The sequence below is a fragment of the Garra rufa genome, chromosome 7, assembly GCF_049309525.1.
Source record: "Garra rufa chromosome 7, GarRuf1.0, whole genome shotgun sequence".
Lineage (NCBI taxonomy): Eukaryota > Metazoa > Chordata > Actinopteri > Cypriniformes > Cyprinidae > Garra > Garra rufa.
The window spans coordinates 50,025,769-50,041,256 of record NC_133367.1 but is presented as its reverse complement, the minus strand read 5'-3'; positions in this window follow the sequence as shown (position 1 = coordinate 50,041,256).

Below are 15,488 nucleotides of genomic sequence, written 5' to 3'. Positions count from 1 at the left end.
TTTTTTATGAGTGTTGGAAAATGGGAAACAGTGCAAATAACAGGATGCATTTTGTTGTTTAGGGTGATTTTGTTATTGTTTTTCTCCAAAAGTATACAGTAAAATGTCTTGAAAATAACTACACTGATAGTCAGGGTCACTCTGAATACAGATGGAGTGAAAGAATGAGCTAACCTATAGAGGAATATTTTTTATGAGTGTTGGAAAATGGGATACAGTGCAAGTGCTATAGGACTCATTTTGTAGTTTAGGGTGATTTTGTTATTGTTTTTCTCCAAAAGTATACAGTAAAATGTCTTGAAAATAACTACACTGATAGTCAAGGTCACTCTGAATACAGATCAATTGAAAGAATGAGCTAACCTATAGAGGAATATTTATTATGAGTGTTGGAAAATGGGATACAGTGCAAGTGCTTTAGGACTCGTTTTGTAGTTTAGGGTGATTTTGTAATTGTTTTTCTCCAAAACTATACAGTAAAATGTCTTGAAAATAACTACACTGATAGTCAAGGTCACTCTGAATACAGATGGAGTGAAAGAATGAGCTAACCTATAGAGGAATATTTTTTATGAGTGTTGGAAAATGGGATACAGTGCAAGTGCTATAGGACTCATTTTGTAGTTTAGGGTGATTTTATTTCTAATTTTCTCCAAAACTATACAGTAAAATGTCTTTAAAATAATTACAGTGATAGTCAGGCTCACTCTGAATACAGATCAATTGACAGAATGAGCTAACCTATAGAGGAATATTTTTTATGAGTGTTGGAAAATGGGAAACAGTGCAAATAACAGGATGCATTTTGTTGTTTAGGGTGATTTTGTTATTGTTTTTCTCCAAAAGTATACAGTAAAATGTCTTGAAAATAACTACACTGATAGTCAGGGTCACTCTGAATACAGATGGAGTGAAAGAATGAGCTAACCTATAGAGGAATATTTTTTATGAGTGTTGGAAAATGGGATACAGTGCAAGTGCTATAGGACTCATTTTGTAGTTTAGGGTGATTTTGTTATTGTTTTTCTCCAAAAGTATACAGTAAAATGTCTTGAAAATAACTACACTGATAGTCAAGGTCACTCTGAATACAGATGGAGTGAAAGAATGAGCTAACCTATAGAGGAATATTTTTTATGAGTGTTGGAAAATGGGATACAGTGCAAGTGCTATAGGACTCATTTTGTAGTTTAGGGTGATTTTGTTATTGTTTTTCTCCAAAAGTATACAGTAAAATGTCTTGAAAATAACTACACTGATAGTCAAGGTCACTCTGAATACAGATGGAGTGAAAGAATAAGCTAACCTATAGAGGAACATTTTTTTATGAGTATTTAAATATATGGAAATAATCCAAGTGCTAGGACATATGTTGTTTTGTATGAGCTAACCTATATAAGGAAATTATACAAGTGCAAGTTTGTTTGGGATGATTATGCCTTTAATTTTCACTGAAACTGTACAGTAAAATGACTTGAAATTAAAACATTGATAGCCAGGATCAAAGTAAAAGTATTTACAAACATATACATATTTATATATATATATACACACACACACACACACACACACACACACACACACACATACAAACATTAAAATAAAAGATTAAATAAAAACATTAACATTTATTAACATTAATAAATTATTTTTAATAATGTACAAATACAAACGTTTATGCACAAAATTACATAAACTAAAAGGAAACGCCGGTGTGACGGCTTTTTCTTCTTCTATATAAAGTCAGTGAGAGAGAGAGCCTACACACACACACACACACACACACACACACAAACATCAAAATAAAAAAAACGGAATAAAACACATTAATAGTATTATTTTTTTTTACATTAATAAATTATTTAGAATAATTAATATACAATGCAAACGTTTATGGACTAATGTAAAGTATTTATAAACATACGAATATAAAGTATATAGGAAACGCCGGTTTGACAGCTTCTTCACATGCATTTTGCCTGCGCTCAGTACCCGTACCGTAAGTGCACGATTACACGCGCAAGTAAAAAAAAAAGTGCGGCTGGCTTGACCGTGTATTTTAAGGCGCGGCTGGCTTGACCGCAGTATAACACTCGTGTATATCAGAGTCGTACATTCTGCACGCATAAGTCCGCTATTGATTCACAATGCGCGTTCTCTGGGCTCTGATCCCTATCGTATTTTTGCGTCAAAACATTTGCCTAGTTGTCCAAATTATTGTCCTGTGAGTGTTTTATAATGAATGCTCACCCATAGAAGAGGAGTGAGGCTCTGTGTTTATGAGCATCAGGCGCGCACTGACAGTTCAATGATTGTGTCTGTGTCGAACCTTCACATCGATGCGTTTCAACAGATTTAGAATGTATTTGCTGTAGTTTGAGTTCGTGTGTTAATTTTTTAATGGAAACAGTAGATATTCAGTCAGTCAGGTTCAAAGGGATAGGTTTAGTGGTCTTTTGGCATCTCCCTGTCCTGTTTGGTAAGGCAGGTTCACTTATTTAAGAAAAAGTTCTCTGAAGTTGTAAAGAATGTCTTCAGTAAGGAATTCAGGTGCTTTAAATCTGTATATATAATTTTAAAAAGTTAGAATTTAGCAGAGGTTTTCTTTAAAGGTTATAAGGTATATTTAAAGTTTTATTTTAAAGTTTGTTTGAATTTTAAGTTTTTTATAAGATGCAGTAGAAGAATAGTAAGGCAAAACAAATGTTTTGGTTAATAAAAAAAGACTTAAAAATAAATACTTTTCTCTTTACTGCAGAAGTAAATAAATAAATAAGATAATAATAAATAAGAGGACATGTCTGGCATAGGGGGGCCTTGCAAAATTGAACGGAGAAGGAGGGGGGGCCCGCAGTAAAAAAGGTTGGGAGCCCCTGCTCTACTGAATTCACAGTTTATGCAACATTCAGTGGTTGTGATGTTTAAATTTTTATGGGATTATTTGCCTTAAAATTTCCCTAAATGTTTTATATGGTTATTTTTTTTTATTGTATCTTATTTATTTGTTTTTATTGCACTTTAATTTGTAAAGTTGTTTCCTCAAATAAAAACAACCAGGTTGAGAATTATATCCCCTTGTTCTTTTTTTTTTTTTTTTGAATAACACTAGAATCCCCCACCCAGCACTGCTGTTAAAAAAAAAAAAAAATACTGACTAAATTTAACTCAGAGTAAAATTTTATGAGTTACTTTTTTCTTTTACTTGAGTAGATTTTTTGACCAGTACTTTTACTTGTACTTAAGTAAAATTTCATTGAAGTAACAGTACTTTTACTTGAGTAGCATATTTTATTACTCTTTCCACCTCTGCTAATAACTTATGAATTATTAGATTGAATTTAAGTTTTTTTTTTTTCAAAAAATCTGAATGTAACTTTTAAGTGATTGGTAATGATCCCAATTCCAATATTTATAATATCAGAGAGTCACAACCCTGTTCCTAAAGACATATTGACTTTGCACAGATTAGACAAATCTCTCTAATCAAACACTTGATTCAACTCATCAGGTCATTAGTAGAGCGCTTTATGATGATAGCTGAGTGTCAAATAAGAAAGACCTTAAAATATACAGTAACACAGAGAAACACAAACCTATACCGTATAAAACAATGCCAATAAAACAAAGACAATGTAAAATACTCACTCAGCCTTTCTAGATGCTTTGATCACTGGCAGCAGCCTCAGGAGACATTCTTCTGATCGATCATATTTACTCAGTTTAAACTCATCCAGCTCTTCTTCTGAGTTCAACAACACAAACACCAGAGCCGACCACTGAGCAGCAGACAGAGACACTCCAGAGAGACAATTGGCTCCTAAGACATCTTGTCTATCTTTTCTGCTGAGGTATGTCTGGACTTCCTGCTCTAGTGAGCGATCATTCAGTTCATTCAGACAGTGGAACAGATTGATGGATTTCTCTGGAGAGGGATTCTCTCTGATCTTCTGTTTAATGTATTCAGCTGTTTCCTGATTGATATCAGAGCTGCTTACTGTCTTTCTCAGGAGGCCTTGTAAGAGAGTCTGATTAGACTCTAGTGAGAGACCTAGAAGGAACCGGAGGAAAAGGTCCCAGTGTCCGTTCTCACTCTGTAAGGCCTTGTCCACTTCTCTCTTCAGTAAACTGGTCATTGGTGACCTGAACTCATTCCTCAGTCCTGTGTTTTGTTCAGAAAAGGACAGCAGCTTGAATAAAGCAGCAAGAAACTCCTGAATACTCAGATGAACAAAGCTGTACACCTTCCCCAGCTGCAGTCCAAACTCCTCTCTGAAGATCTGGGTACAAACTCCTGAGTACACTGACACTTCTCTGACATCAATGCCGCTCTCTTTCAGGTCCTCCTCATAGAAGATCAGGTTCCCTTTTTCCAGCTGTTCAAAAGCCAGTTTTCCTAGAGACAGAATAGTCTTTCTAGCCTGATCAGGATTGATTTCATATTTCCCATCATACTTCTGTGTCTTCAGTTTGGTCTGAAAGATCAGGAAGTGTGTGAACATTTGTGTGAGAGTCTTGGGAATCTCTGCTCTCTCTGCTTTACCCATCATCCTCTCTAGAACAGCGGCTGAAATCCAGCAGAAGACTGGTATGTGACACATGATGAACAGACTTCTTGATGATCGGATGTGTGTGACGACTCTATCAGCCAGACTCTGATCATTTATTCTCTTCCTGAAATATTCCTCCTTCTGAGGGTCGTTGAATCCTCGTACCTCTGTGACCTGGTGGACACACTCAGGAGGGATCTGATTGGCTGCTGCTGGTCGAGAGGTGATCCAGAGGAGAGCAGAAGGAAGTAGATTCCCCTTGATGAGGTTGGTCAGCAGCACATCCACTGAGGCTGATTCTGTTACATCAGACAAGCTCCGATTGTTTTGGAAATCTAGACGTAGTCGACACTCATCCAGACCATCAAATATGAACATGACTTTGTAGTCTTCATAATCTGACGACTTAAATTCTTTGGTTTCTGTGTGAAGGTGGTTTAGGAGATCCACAAGACTGAGATTTTTCTGTATCAAGTTCAGCTCCCTGAAAGGAAGTGGAAATATGAAATGAACATCCTGATTGGTTTTTCCTTCAGCCCAGTCCAGAATGAACTTCTGCACAGAGACTGTTTTTCCAATTCCAGCGACTCCTTTAGTCAGCACAGTCCTGATGGGTTTGTCTTGTCCAGGTGAGGGTTTAAAGATGTCATTGCAGTTGATTGGTGTTTCCTGTGTCTCTGGTCTCCTGGACACTGTCTCAATCTGTCTCACCTCATGTTCATTATTGACCTCTCCACTGCCTCCCTCTGTGATGTAGAGCTCTGTGTAGATCTCATTCAGACGTGTTGAGTCTCCATGATTGGACATTCCTTCACTGATTCTCTGATATTTGTCCTGGAGTCTGGATTTGAGTTTTTGTTGATACACAGGCATCAGTTCTGAGCAAAGGAAATAACTGTTGTTATCGGCAGAGCAATGTTTTAGAAATGTATTTTTAGGTTTGATATGTTAGATGTGTCGTGACATTCAGGAACATTAGTGACTGAAGACAGAAGGTTGATCATAAAAATACAGGCTATAATCTGCTGATCCAGAGCTCTTACTGGTCTGTAGTGTGTTAGCGAGGTCTGTCTGGTTCATCTTCCTCAGGATGAGCAGTGTGATCTTCAGAAGCCCCTCTCTGACTCTGTTATGACCCTCATCATCATAATGGTCTCTTTCAGAGCATTCTGGGTAATCTGGACTCAGTAGTCTCTTAAACTCTTTAACTCAGAGACGATTCTGTGCTCAATCTCCTGAAATCATAGTAAATATTCAAACAATAAACCTCCATTCAGTCTCAGAGAAGGTGAACCAAAGGATCAATACACAAGAGTTAGAGCATGAATACTTATAAACATCACTGAATTATATCACATCTGATAATAACTTCCACTGTATGCTCAAACATCAGCGTCTACAGATACTGAGGTTAAAAGAGGGAGTTTGACTGGATTGTCTGTTTGCTAGATTGATGTTCATCTTTGTGCAGCAGTCAGGTTACATATGGATTCATCTTCTCTACTTTAGTAACCTAATATCTTACATGTTAGAAAGTAAATATGACTATTAAAGAGAAAATTTCACAGATTTCTCAGTTTCTTAATACTTTTTTTGGGTAGGGAAGTAAATGTGACTATTCCAGAGACGATTTTACAGGTAATTTTTTAATAATTTTATCCAGAGGATTATTGTGTTGGGATGGACACACACAAAACCAACCTTGAAAATGGAGTCTAAGTTCTTCTTTGCTGTTTGTGATTCTGGTCCTTTATGTTTTTGACTGTAGTTAAACAAATATTGAACATTTTTGTAAATATACTAATGTATTTAATGCACATCAGTAAATGAATGAATATCATATATTTCTTATACTGTAAACTAAACAATACCTCAGATCAGCAGATGATTCTCCCAAACTGAATCCAATTGGCCTATGCATTGACCGGTCACTCTTCATGGACACACAGCTGGGTTCAGGAGATTGATTCTGCCACAGACTGAAATATAACAGCAATACAAACTGTTTCTGAAAATCTCACACTGCTCTGACAGAAACACATTTACTGTTTCAAACTCCCATTAATGTTGATATTTCACTTGAGTAGTCTGTTGTGACTTGAGAGATAAAAGATTAAAGTATTATTTTCATATAAATAAAATGAATCTGCCCCATGTGCTTTTTTCATTCATGCATTATAGAAATGTTTGAAAGATCCATCAGTTGTTTTTTCCTCACAGACACATCGATGTGTTCAAGTAAATCTGACTCACCTCCTGAATCTGACTGAACATGAAAATGCTGTTGTAGTATACATTTATTGTTTCTGAGCATTAAAAATGCGAAACATTTTAAGTTCTCTCACCTCTTGACTGTCTTTTTCTTTGTTTCATGTTCTTCAGAGAGATTCATTCTGGAGGCCATGGTTTCATCTAAAAGCAGATCCAGATGTTGATCCACAGAGTGAGTTATGAATCATCTCAGCAATTAATTTCCTCAAATCCAGCTCTGTCTCAACAGTCAGTTCACAGTAATGACCTGCACTCATGAAAAACTATTTCATACTGACATTATCTACACAGAATCAAATTATTCATAAACAGCACAACAAATTCAGACAAGCACTGTGTTAAACTGAAAGTAAACTGCAATCAGACGATTTACAGACTCTGTGTTTTCTCTTCTAATGTCATTTAAACTACTTTAAAATTATATAAAACTGCTTAATGTTGTACTTTAAACCAGTTAGAATCGAATCAAAGATGATTGTGAAATTGTGTTACTCACTGTGTTTTTCTCTCTTAACGTTGTTTACTTCCTCATTTGACAAAACAGATCCTGCTGTAATAGTTTCACTTTCATGTGTCACCTGACAAGGAGGAGTTTTAATGAATTGTCCAGTAGATGGCTGCAGAGAGCAACACATGCTACTCATACAGATTCAAGCAGAGGAAATCAAGATTAATTGAAATAATAACAACAATCAAAACAATTACTACTGTTGCTTGTATCCTGAAATGCCATGCTTTGGCAATAAACTGATTATCATAAAAAAAATGTGTATATATATATATATATATATATATATATATATATATATATATATACATACAATATTCTTATTATTGTCCTAAACTGATAGTGAGTTTTCATTCATTTAATTCAAATTACAAAGCATATTTCATCAAAACAGTGCTAAAAACAGTTTTCATAATAGTTAATATAACCAACCAATACTTTAAAATATCTGAAGAAAGCAGTTGTAGCTCCTTTTATTGGTTTTACCCAAATCACAAACATTTATGCACCATTTGTCCAAACACAACAAACAAAACTCTGTCATTTGTCACACTGTGGTATATTTTGGATTGGCCCTAAACTAACTCTTATTAAACACACAACACAGGGATGCAGGTTTCCTAATCATTTACACATTTATCACAATTGCTTTAAAAAAATGTTAAAAGTTTAACATAGTTTTAAAAGCTTAAAGATAGATATATGATTAGCATGTTAGCTGATTACTAGCATGTTGCTACCATGTTATAAACATTATTTGCAAATTACCACCATGTTGCTAGCATGTTTACAGCATGACAAACATGTTAGCATCTTGTTAGCAGGTTTCTAGCATGTTACTGGCATGTTTCTACCATTATTAGTAAGTTACTAGCATGTTGCTAGCATGATTAGCAAGTTACTAACATGTTGTTAGCCCGTTTCTAGTGTGATACTTAGGGTGACCATATTTTAGTTTTCTAAAAAAGAGGACCTAGGACGAGGGGTGGGGTCCTAGTTTTGGTATCAAAATATGTCATTTCCATACCAAAACTACATATTTTACAGTCACTGTTATAGAGAATGATTATAAACACAGCTATTGGGGATTGCCCACTGAATGCTGGTTAGTATGTTATTGACCGCTGCAGAACTCTTGTCAGGGAGTCAGAGTCATTATATTGAGTTTGGCCATTTATTGTGCAAGATTTGACCATATACACAAGTTAGTGCATTTGAGGTAGTTTCTGAAAATAAATAAAACAACAGAAATAAATACTCATGGTATAAATACAACCAATGCCTCAACATATCACAAACTCTATAATAAACAACTTTGTAAAGTGCACTGATAAATAAAATATAAATGAGAAATATCTCCATGAGAATAACAATCTATGTAGTGCAATGAAGATTACAAACGATGAAATATAATTATGTATAGGAAGGAAACTGCACCATTAATATATGCGTTAGTAATAACGATCGTTAAAAGATATTATCACTCTGAAAATATTACATACAAATGTAATAAAGTTGTGAACATGAACAACGCACATCACAATGCAAACGGGTTAATCCGCTCGTTAAACAGGATCAAATTACACCCAGAAAGATCGCTAAACATTAATAACATCATAAACACTGCCACGCTAACACACTTGTGATACACCGTAACAATCTAAGTGATTAACAGTATACAAAGTAACTTACTTTGTCGAATACTATCTCTTGCACATAAACGCTGCACCTGAGGGAGAGCATGCGATATGCTGCGCTGAAGTATCTTTGTGAATAGCCAATTACGTTAAGACCATACATGCTATGAACCCTGCACTACGTTATTTACGCAAGTCATTACTAACATGACGCAGATCACAAGTTTCTTACTTAAAGGGGAAGAATTCTCAACAGCCGCCCCCACATTTGAGCTGCAAATGGGTAGTCAAGGGAATTCTCTAAATGTCTTTAGTGTTACCTTCTAAGTCAGGCAACTCTATCAGCCGGGCTACTGGTCTGATGTAAACTTTACCATTGACGTCAACTTCAGCAGTCCGCACACATCCATCGCTACTGGGCAATGTCTTCCGAACTCTGCCTATGGGCCACTGTGCTCTTGGGAGTTGCGGATCGACAATCAGTACGACTGAGTCAACTTCCAGGTTCTTTGAAGCTTTATGCCACTTCTGCCGGGTCTGAAGCCCAGGCAAGTAGTTCCTGGTGAAGTGTATCCAGAACTGGTCCACCATATTTTGACAGTGCCGCCACCTCCGCCGCCCCATATCTCCTAGAGCATATGTCACCTGAGGTAGTGATGCATCCCGCCGCCCCATAAGGAGAATATTAGGAGCAATCGGATCCATGTCAGCGACATCTGTTGAGGTGTATCCCAGCGGCTTCGAATTAAGGATCCCTTCCACTTCCACTAGGACTGTGGACAGAACATCTTCTGTAACAGCTTGGGTTCCGACAGCCACCTGTAGGGCGTTCTTTATGGAACGGACTTCACGCTCCCATATCCCGCCAAAGTGTGGAGCGCTGGGTGGATTAAACTTGAAGCTAATTTGATAGTCTGCAAGCTGGGCTTTGAGTTCTGGCTCCATAGTTGAGAAAGCTTCCCGTAGTTCTCTGTCAGCTCCCCGGAAGTTGGTACCACAATCAGAGCGGATATCATGTGGTTTGCCTCTTCTGGCTATGAATCGGCGGAGCGCAAGAAGGAAGGCATCTACATCCATTGAATTTAGGAGCTCAATATGTACTGCCCTAGTTGTGAGACATTTGAAGATTAGCCCCCAGCGTTTCTCATTTCGCCTCCCTATCTTCACCAAGTACGGGCCGAAGCAGTCAACGCCAGTTGAGTGGAACGGTGGACAGAGCAGTCGGAGGCGTTCTGGTGGCAAATCTGCCATTTGTGGAACCTTTGGCTGAGCTCTCCATCGCTGACAAGACAGACAGTGAAGTTGATGATACTTTATGGCCTGACGTCCTCTGAGAATCCAGTACTGTCTGCGTATTTCAGCATAGACTCTTTCTGCTCCTGGGTGTAACAGACGCTCATCAAATTCTTTGATCAGGAGCTTTGTTACCGCATGTCTTGGGTCCAGTACAATGGGGTGGATTTGTTCTGGGTCTGAGTTTGCAAACCTCCTTAGTCGGCCTCCAACTCGTATCATGTTGGTCAACGGGTCCCATTCTGGAGCAAGACTGACTAATCGGCTGTGTGCAGAAACTGGTTTCTGTGCCTTGAGGGCAGCAACTTCCTCAGGAAAACTTTGGAGTTGGCATGTTCTTAGCAGGACAGCCTCTGCCTCTCTACTCGTCATAGACTCACTGGTTGCAGAATCAGGTGTGGCCGTCCCTTGGCAGGCCTGTCGAGAAGCCTCGACTAATTCACACCATGAATTGAACTGGGTAAATTCAGGGAGTTTGGAGGAAGTGTCAACGGCTATTAGGCAGTAGCATGGAAGTCCTTTCAATTCAGATGCTCCCTCTGACTGTGTGAGTTCAGGTTTCTTGGGCCAGTGCTCTTGACTCTGCTTTAAGAATGGAGGCCCTTGACTCCATCGACTAAGCTCGGTAAGACTTTGGAGCGATGTACCTCTTGTGATGTCGTCAGCGGGGTTGTCCTGTGTATTGACGTACCTCCATGATTTGTGATCGGTTAACTCCTGTATTTCGGAGACTCGGGTTCCTACAAACACCTTATACCGACAGGAGTCTGACTGAATCCACTCCAGCACAGTCAAGGAGTCAGTCCATAAGATTGTCTGACTTATGGAGAGAGTCATCTCATTCTTCACCAGTTTGGCTAGCTGAGCTCCAGCCAAGGCAGCACAAAGCTCCAGACGAGGCATAGACTGCTGCCTTTTTGGAGCAACCCTCGATCTGGCCATTATGAAGGAAACGTGAATGTCACGGTCAGTTTGAACTGCAAAATATGCCACTGCTCCATATGCCTTTTCAGAGGCGTCACAGAACACATGAAGGGAAACATTCTGTTCTGATGTAGGTGTGAAGGCTGTTAAGTAACAGCGAGGAATGGATACTGCCCTGAGATGTTCAAGTTCGCTCTCCCAATTTATCCAGGCTGCCTTAAGGGTCAGTGGTAGATCAGGGTCATCCCAGTCTCTCTTTTTCGCCCACAACTGTTGGATGATCACCTTAGCCCTGGTGGTAAATGGTAGTATGAACCCCAATGGATCATACTGAGATGCCAGCACCTGGTAGGCTGCTCTCATAGTTAGGGCTGTATGCTCAATGGGCCGATAATGATAGCCAAGGGTATCAGTCGCGCAGTTCCACTGAAGCCCTAATGCGGGCTCCATTGGGTCAACATGGGTTTGAACTAACCACTGTTCTGTGGCGGAGGAGCGGGCTTCAATCGGAAGATGAGCGACCACGGCTGGGTGACTACTGGCCCACTGTCTGAGGTCAAATCCTCCTTCCGCTAACATACTGCGTAGTTGATCCACCATTTGTTTGGCTGCCGCAACAGTAGGAAAGCTTGCGAGGCAATTGTCCACGTAAAAGTTCTGGTGTACGATCTCTTGCAACCCTGGATATTCAGCTTCAGATCTGCGAGCATGATGTTGCAGAGCGAAGATGGCACAGCATGGACTGCTTGTTGTGCCAAATGGTAGAACCTGCCATTCATACACATCTGGGGTTTCCTCCCTCTGCAGATCTCTCCAAATGAATCGGAGAAAGGGTCTGTCCTTTGGCAGGAGACGAACCTGATGGAACATGCCCTTGATATCTGCGCTTATAGCCACATGATGTTGTCTGAATCTTAGCAGGACACCTAACAGTGATGGTCCAAGTGCAGGACCAGGCAGGAGTTGATCATTAAGAGACAGACCCTGGTGTCTGAACGAACAGTTGAAGACCAGTCGTGGCTTGTTGCTATGGATTACCAGATGGTGGGGCAGGTACCATGACTCTTCTGCCAGAGGTGCCTCTGTTTGCTTAAGTTTGGCTATGTAACCTGCTTCGATGAGCTTGGCAATCTCTCTTGAATAGATTAAGGCCTTCTCAGGGTCTTTCTGGAGTCGCCTTTCAGTACTCCTCAGGTTTGCAAGAACGGATTGCAGGGACCCCTCCAGCTTCAGTGCATCTGGCTTCCACAGTAGAGGGGTGGCATAGCGTTGTACCCCCTGTATGCTGACTTGCTGCGTTTGAGACTCAAGCAGCCGCATAGCTTCGTTATCTTGCCTGGACCGGACCACCAGCTTCTCACTGCGAAAGGGCAACACGTCCAGTTGCCACAATTTTTCTACATTTCTATAGAGGAGGTCATCTGGATGGGCGGTGGAGATAAAGAAACATTGCTGCACTGATACCTGGTCTGGGGTACACATTACTGCTCCTTGAAGAGCCCACCCAAGAGCGGTATGGACTGCCACTGGACCCCCTTTGGTGCCTTGCCGAATAGGCTCTTTAGCTGTGATGAGATGAACTTGATCTGAACCTATAAGCACCAGTGGACGCACCTTGTGAAATGGCTGTAGTGGTACTTCCCTTAGATGTACATACCGTCTCCGAAGAGCTTGAACTGGATATGTCTGCTCCACCAGATCAAGACCAGAAGCTGTAAATGCTTCCAACACCTGATAACGTTTCTCTGGATTACCTCTTGGGGAGATTTCAAAGGTTACCTTTGTGCCATTGAGGTGAGTGGTGTCTGGTCGGACTGTACGAAGGGCTAGAGTCTCAGGTTCACCTTTCAGCTGGAGCTGCTGGACGGCAGTGGGCAGAATCATGGTACGTTGTGCTCCATCGTCTAGTATAGCATAAGTTTCAAGTGTCTTCGATTTGTGGTGAAGCAGAACTGGTACCACTTTCAAAAGGACTCTGGCTGATGCAATGGATGGTAAGAGATAGATGCGACTCTCAGAGCTAGCTGATGAGGTGTCAGTTGCATGACTTTGGGCTACACCATGAAGCACTTGAAGGTGAATACCACCACAGTCACTGCAGGGTTTCTTCAGATTACAGGTCTCTGGTGCATGGGAGCGAGCACATTTCCAGCAGCGCTTCCCCTCTGAAATCCACTTGCAAAGTTCAGCCACAGACTGCTCTTTGATACTGCTGCATCGAGTGATGTAGTGGTCTTTACTGCCACAGAAAAGGCAGAGAACTTTGGGTGATGTTCTCTTCCAAGACACCTTACTACTAGGGGATGCTTTAGACTCTGTGGGTGATGCACCGTAATACAAAGTTGTACTCTGGCTTTTCAACTTAGTTCCATTCTTCTCCTTTGAACTGCTGGGAGCTCTTTCATACTGGTAATGTTGCACTAACCTGCTGGACAGTCTCTGCTGCTGAGCCTTGACTTGGAGCCATCCAGCAAAGTCTTGTAGGTTATACGGGTTAATACTTGGAGAGTTGAGCTTCCCTTGCAGCTGAAGGAACTCTATAAAGCCATCTCTTAAGTACTTAGGCAGCTTACTGAGCAAGCGATCTACATGGGAGCAACAATTCAATTCCATCCCTCTGGGACCCTCCAACGACAACAGCATACTCACTAAAAGGTGAACACGGAGAGCAAAACTCTGAAAGCTGCGAGCATCATTTGGTTTCACCTCTGGTGCGGTGAGGATTGCTGCTATTTCGCTCTGAGCCAGCTGGTGCGGTTGACCATACTGCAGCTGAAGGGCTTGCATAGCTGTCGAGTATGGGTATGGGTGATGGCGACAAGACTGTCCAATCATCTGTGCCTCAGGCAATTTGAGGTGTTCCAGCAAAACATGATACTTGTATTTCTCATCTAACTCTGCATGAGGTTCAAGAAGGTTGTCCAGTGCTAACTTCAGGTTAGCAAATTCCCGTTCATTGTCATTCACAAAATCAGGAATCTTTGGCTGGGGGGCAGCATGCAAAGGGCGTGGAGACAAATAATGTTCTGGTTGATACAGTCTCTGATTAAATACCTGCAGAGGGGAGGTAGCAAAGGCAGGAGGATTCAAGGTCGTATCTGGAACTCTAAGCTGGGCTTGAGAGGCCGATGCTGCGGGAGTCATGAGAGTATGATGAGGCGTGGCAAAACTTACTGTAGGCGGAGCCGTAACCTGGGGTTGTGAAGGTGACACTTTCAAGTGGCTATATGCTGCATTGATGGGCTGGTAGGCCGGGGTAGGTGCCATTAGATGTTGCTGCACTTGGGGCTGAAAAGCTTTCCCAGCATCATCATAAAGGGAATACTGCTTCGTGAACAGTGTTGGCACAGTCTTTGATCTTGTATCCTGTTGTTGTTGTTGCAAAGCAGAAGGTAACGTTCCCGATGAAACTGGTGAATACAGAGGAAGTGAACTGGCTAGACGTATCGGAACAAATCCAGGGTTGATGTCCTCAACCTCCGCTGAAGGTTTACTTGCATTCCTTTGTGTGTCACTCACATGTCCCTGAGTAAGTAGCTCAATGTCGGGTGACTGTGATAAAGGAGTAGAATGACTCGAAGGAGGTGGATGTGAAGAAGTTACGGAAGGGGATCTTGCTGGTGGTGTTACGGGCTTTCCGCTTTGACCATCCTCATCCTCCTCTTCCTGCAAGAACGATGTGATGTGCTCCATCAGTTCTTTACGCCTACGCTGCCGTTTTTCATATTGCTTCAATTTACTGTGAAGTGCAGCCATATCTGCAGCCTCATCTTTCTCCTTGTCAGAAATAGACTTCAAGATTTTCCTCAATGAACTCAAGCTCAACAAGTCCGTGGAACTTATGTCTGGAAGCTCACCCTGGCTGGAGCCTGGTCTCGACTGACTAGCTAAGTCCACCGTGGCTGCTGCTCCTCTCTGCTCCGCTTGTACCTCTTCTGTGGGTAGGGAGGAAGGAGTAGGTCGATTATGGCTATAGTCAAGAAGATACTCCTCCAGATACTTGGGTGTGCGACGATTCCGTGAGGATCTGTCTGACGTCTCAGCAGGAGGGAGAGAAGTGGCTTGCTCTTTCAATGACATCACTGCAGTAGTCAACAGATCCGGCTCGAAGGACCAATATTGGGGATTGCCCACTGAATGCTGGTTAGTATGTTATTGACCGCTGCAGAACTCTTGTCAGGGAGTCAGAGTCATTATATTGAGTTTGGCCATTTATTGTGCAAGATTTGACCATATACACAAGTTAGTGCATTTGAGGTAGTTTCTGAAAATAAATAAAACAACAGAAATAAATACTCATGGTATAAA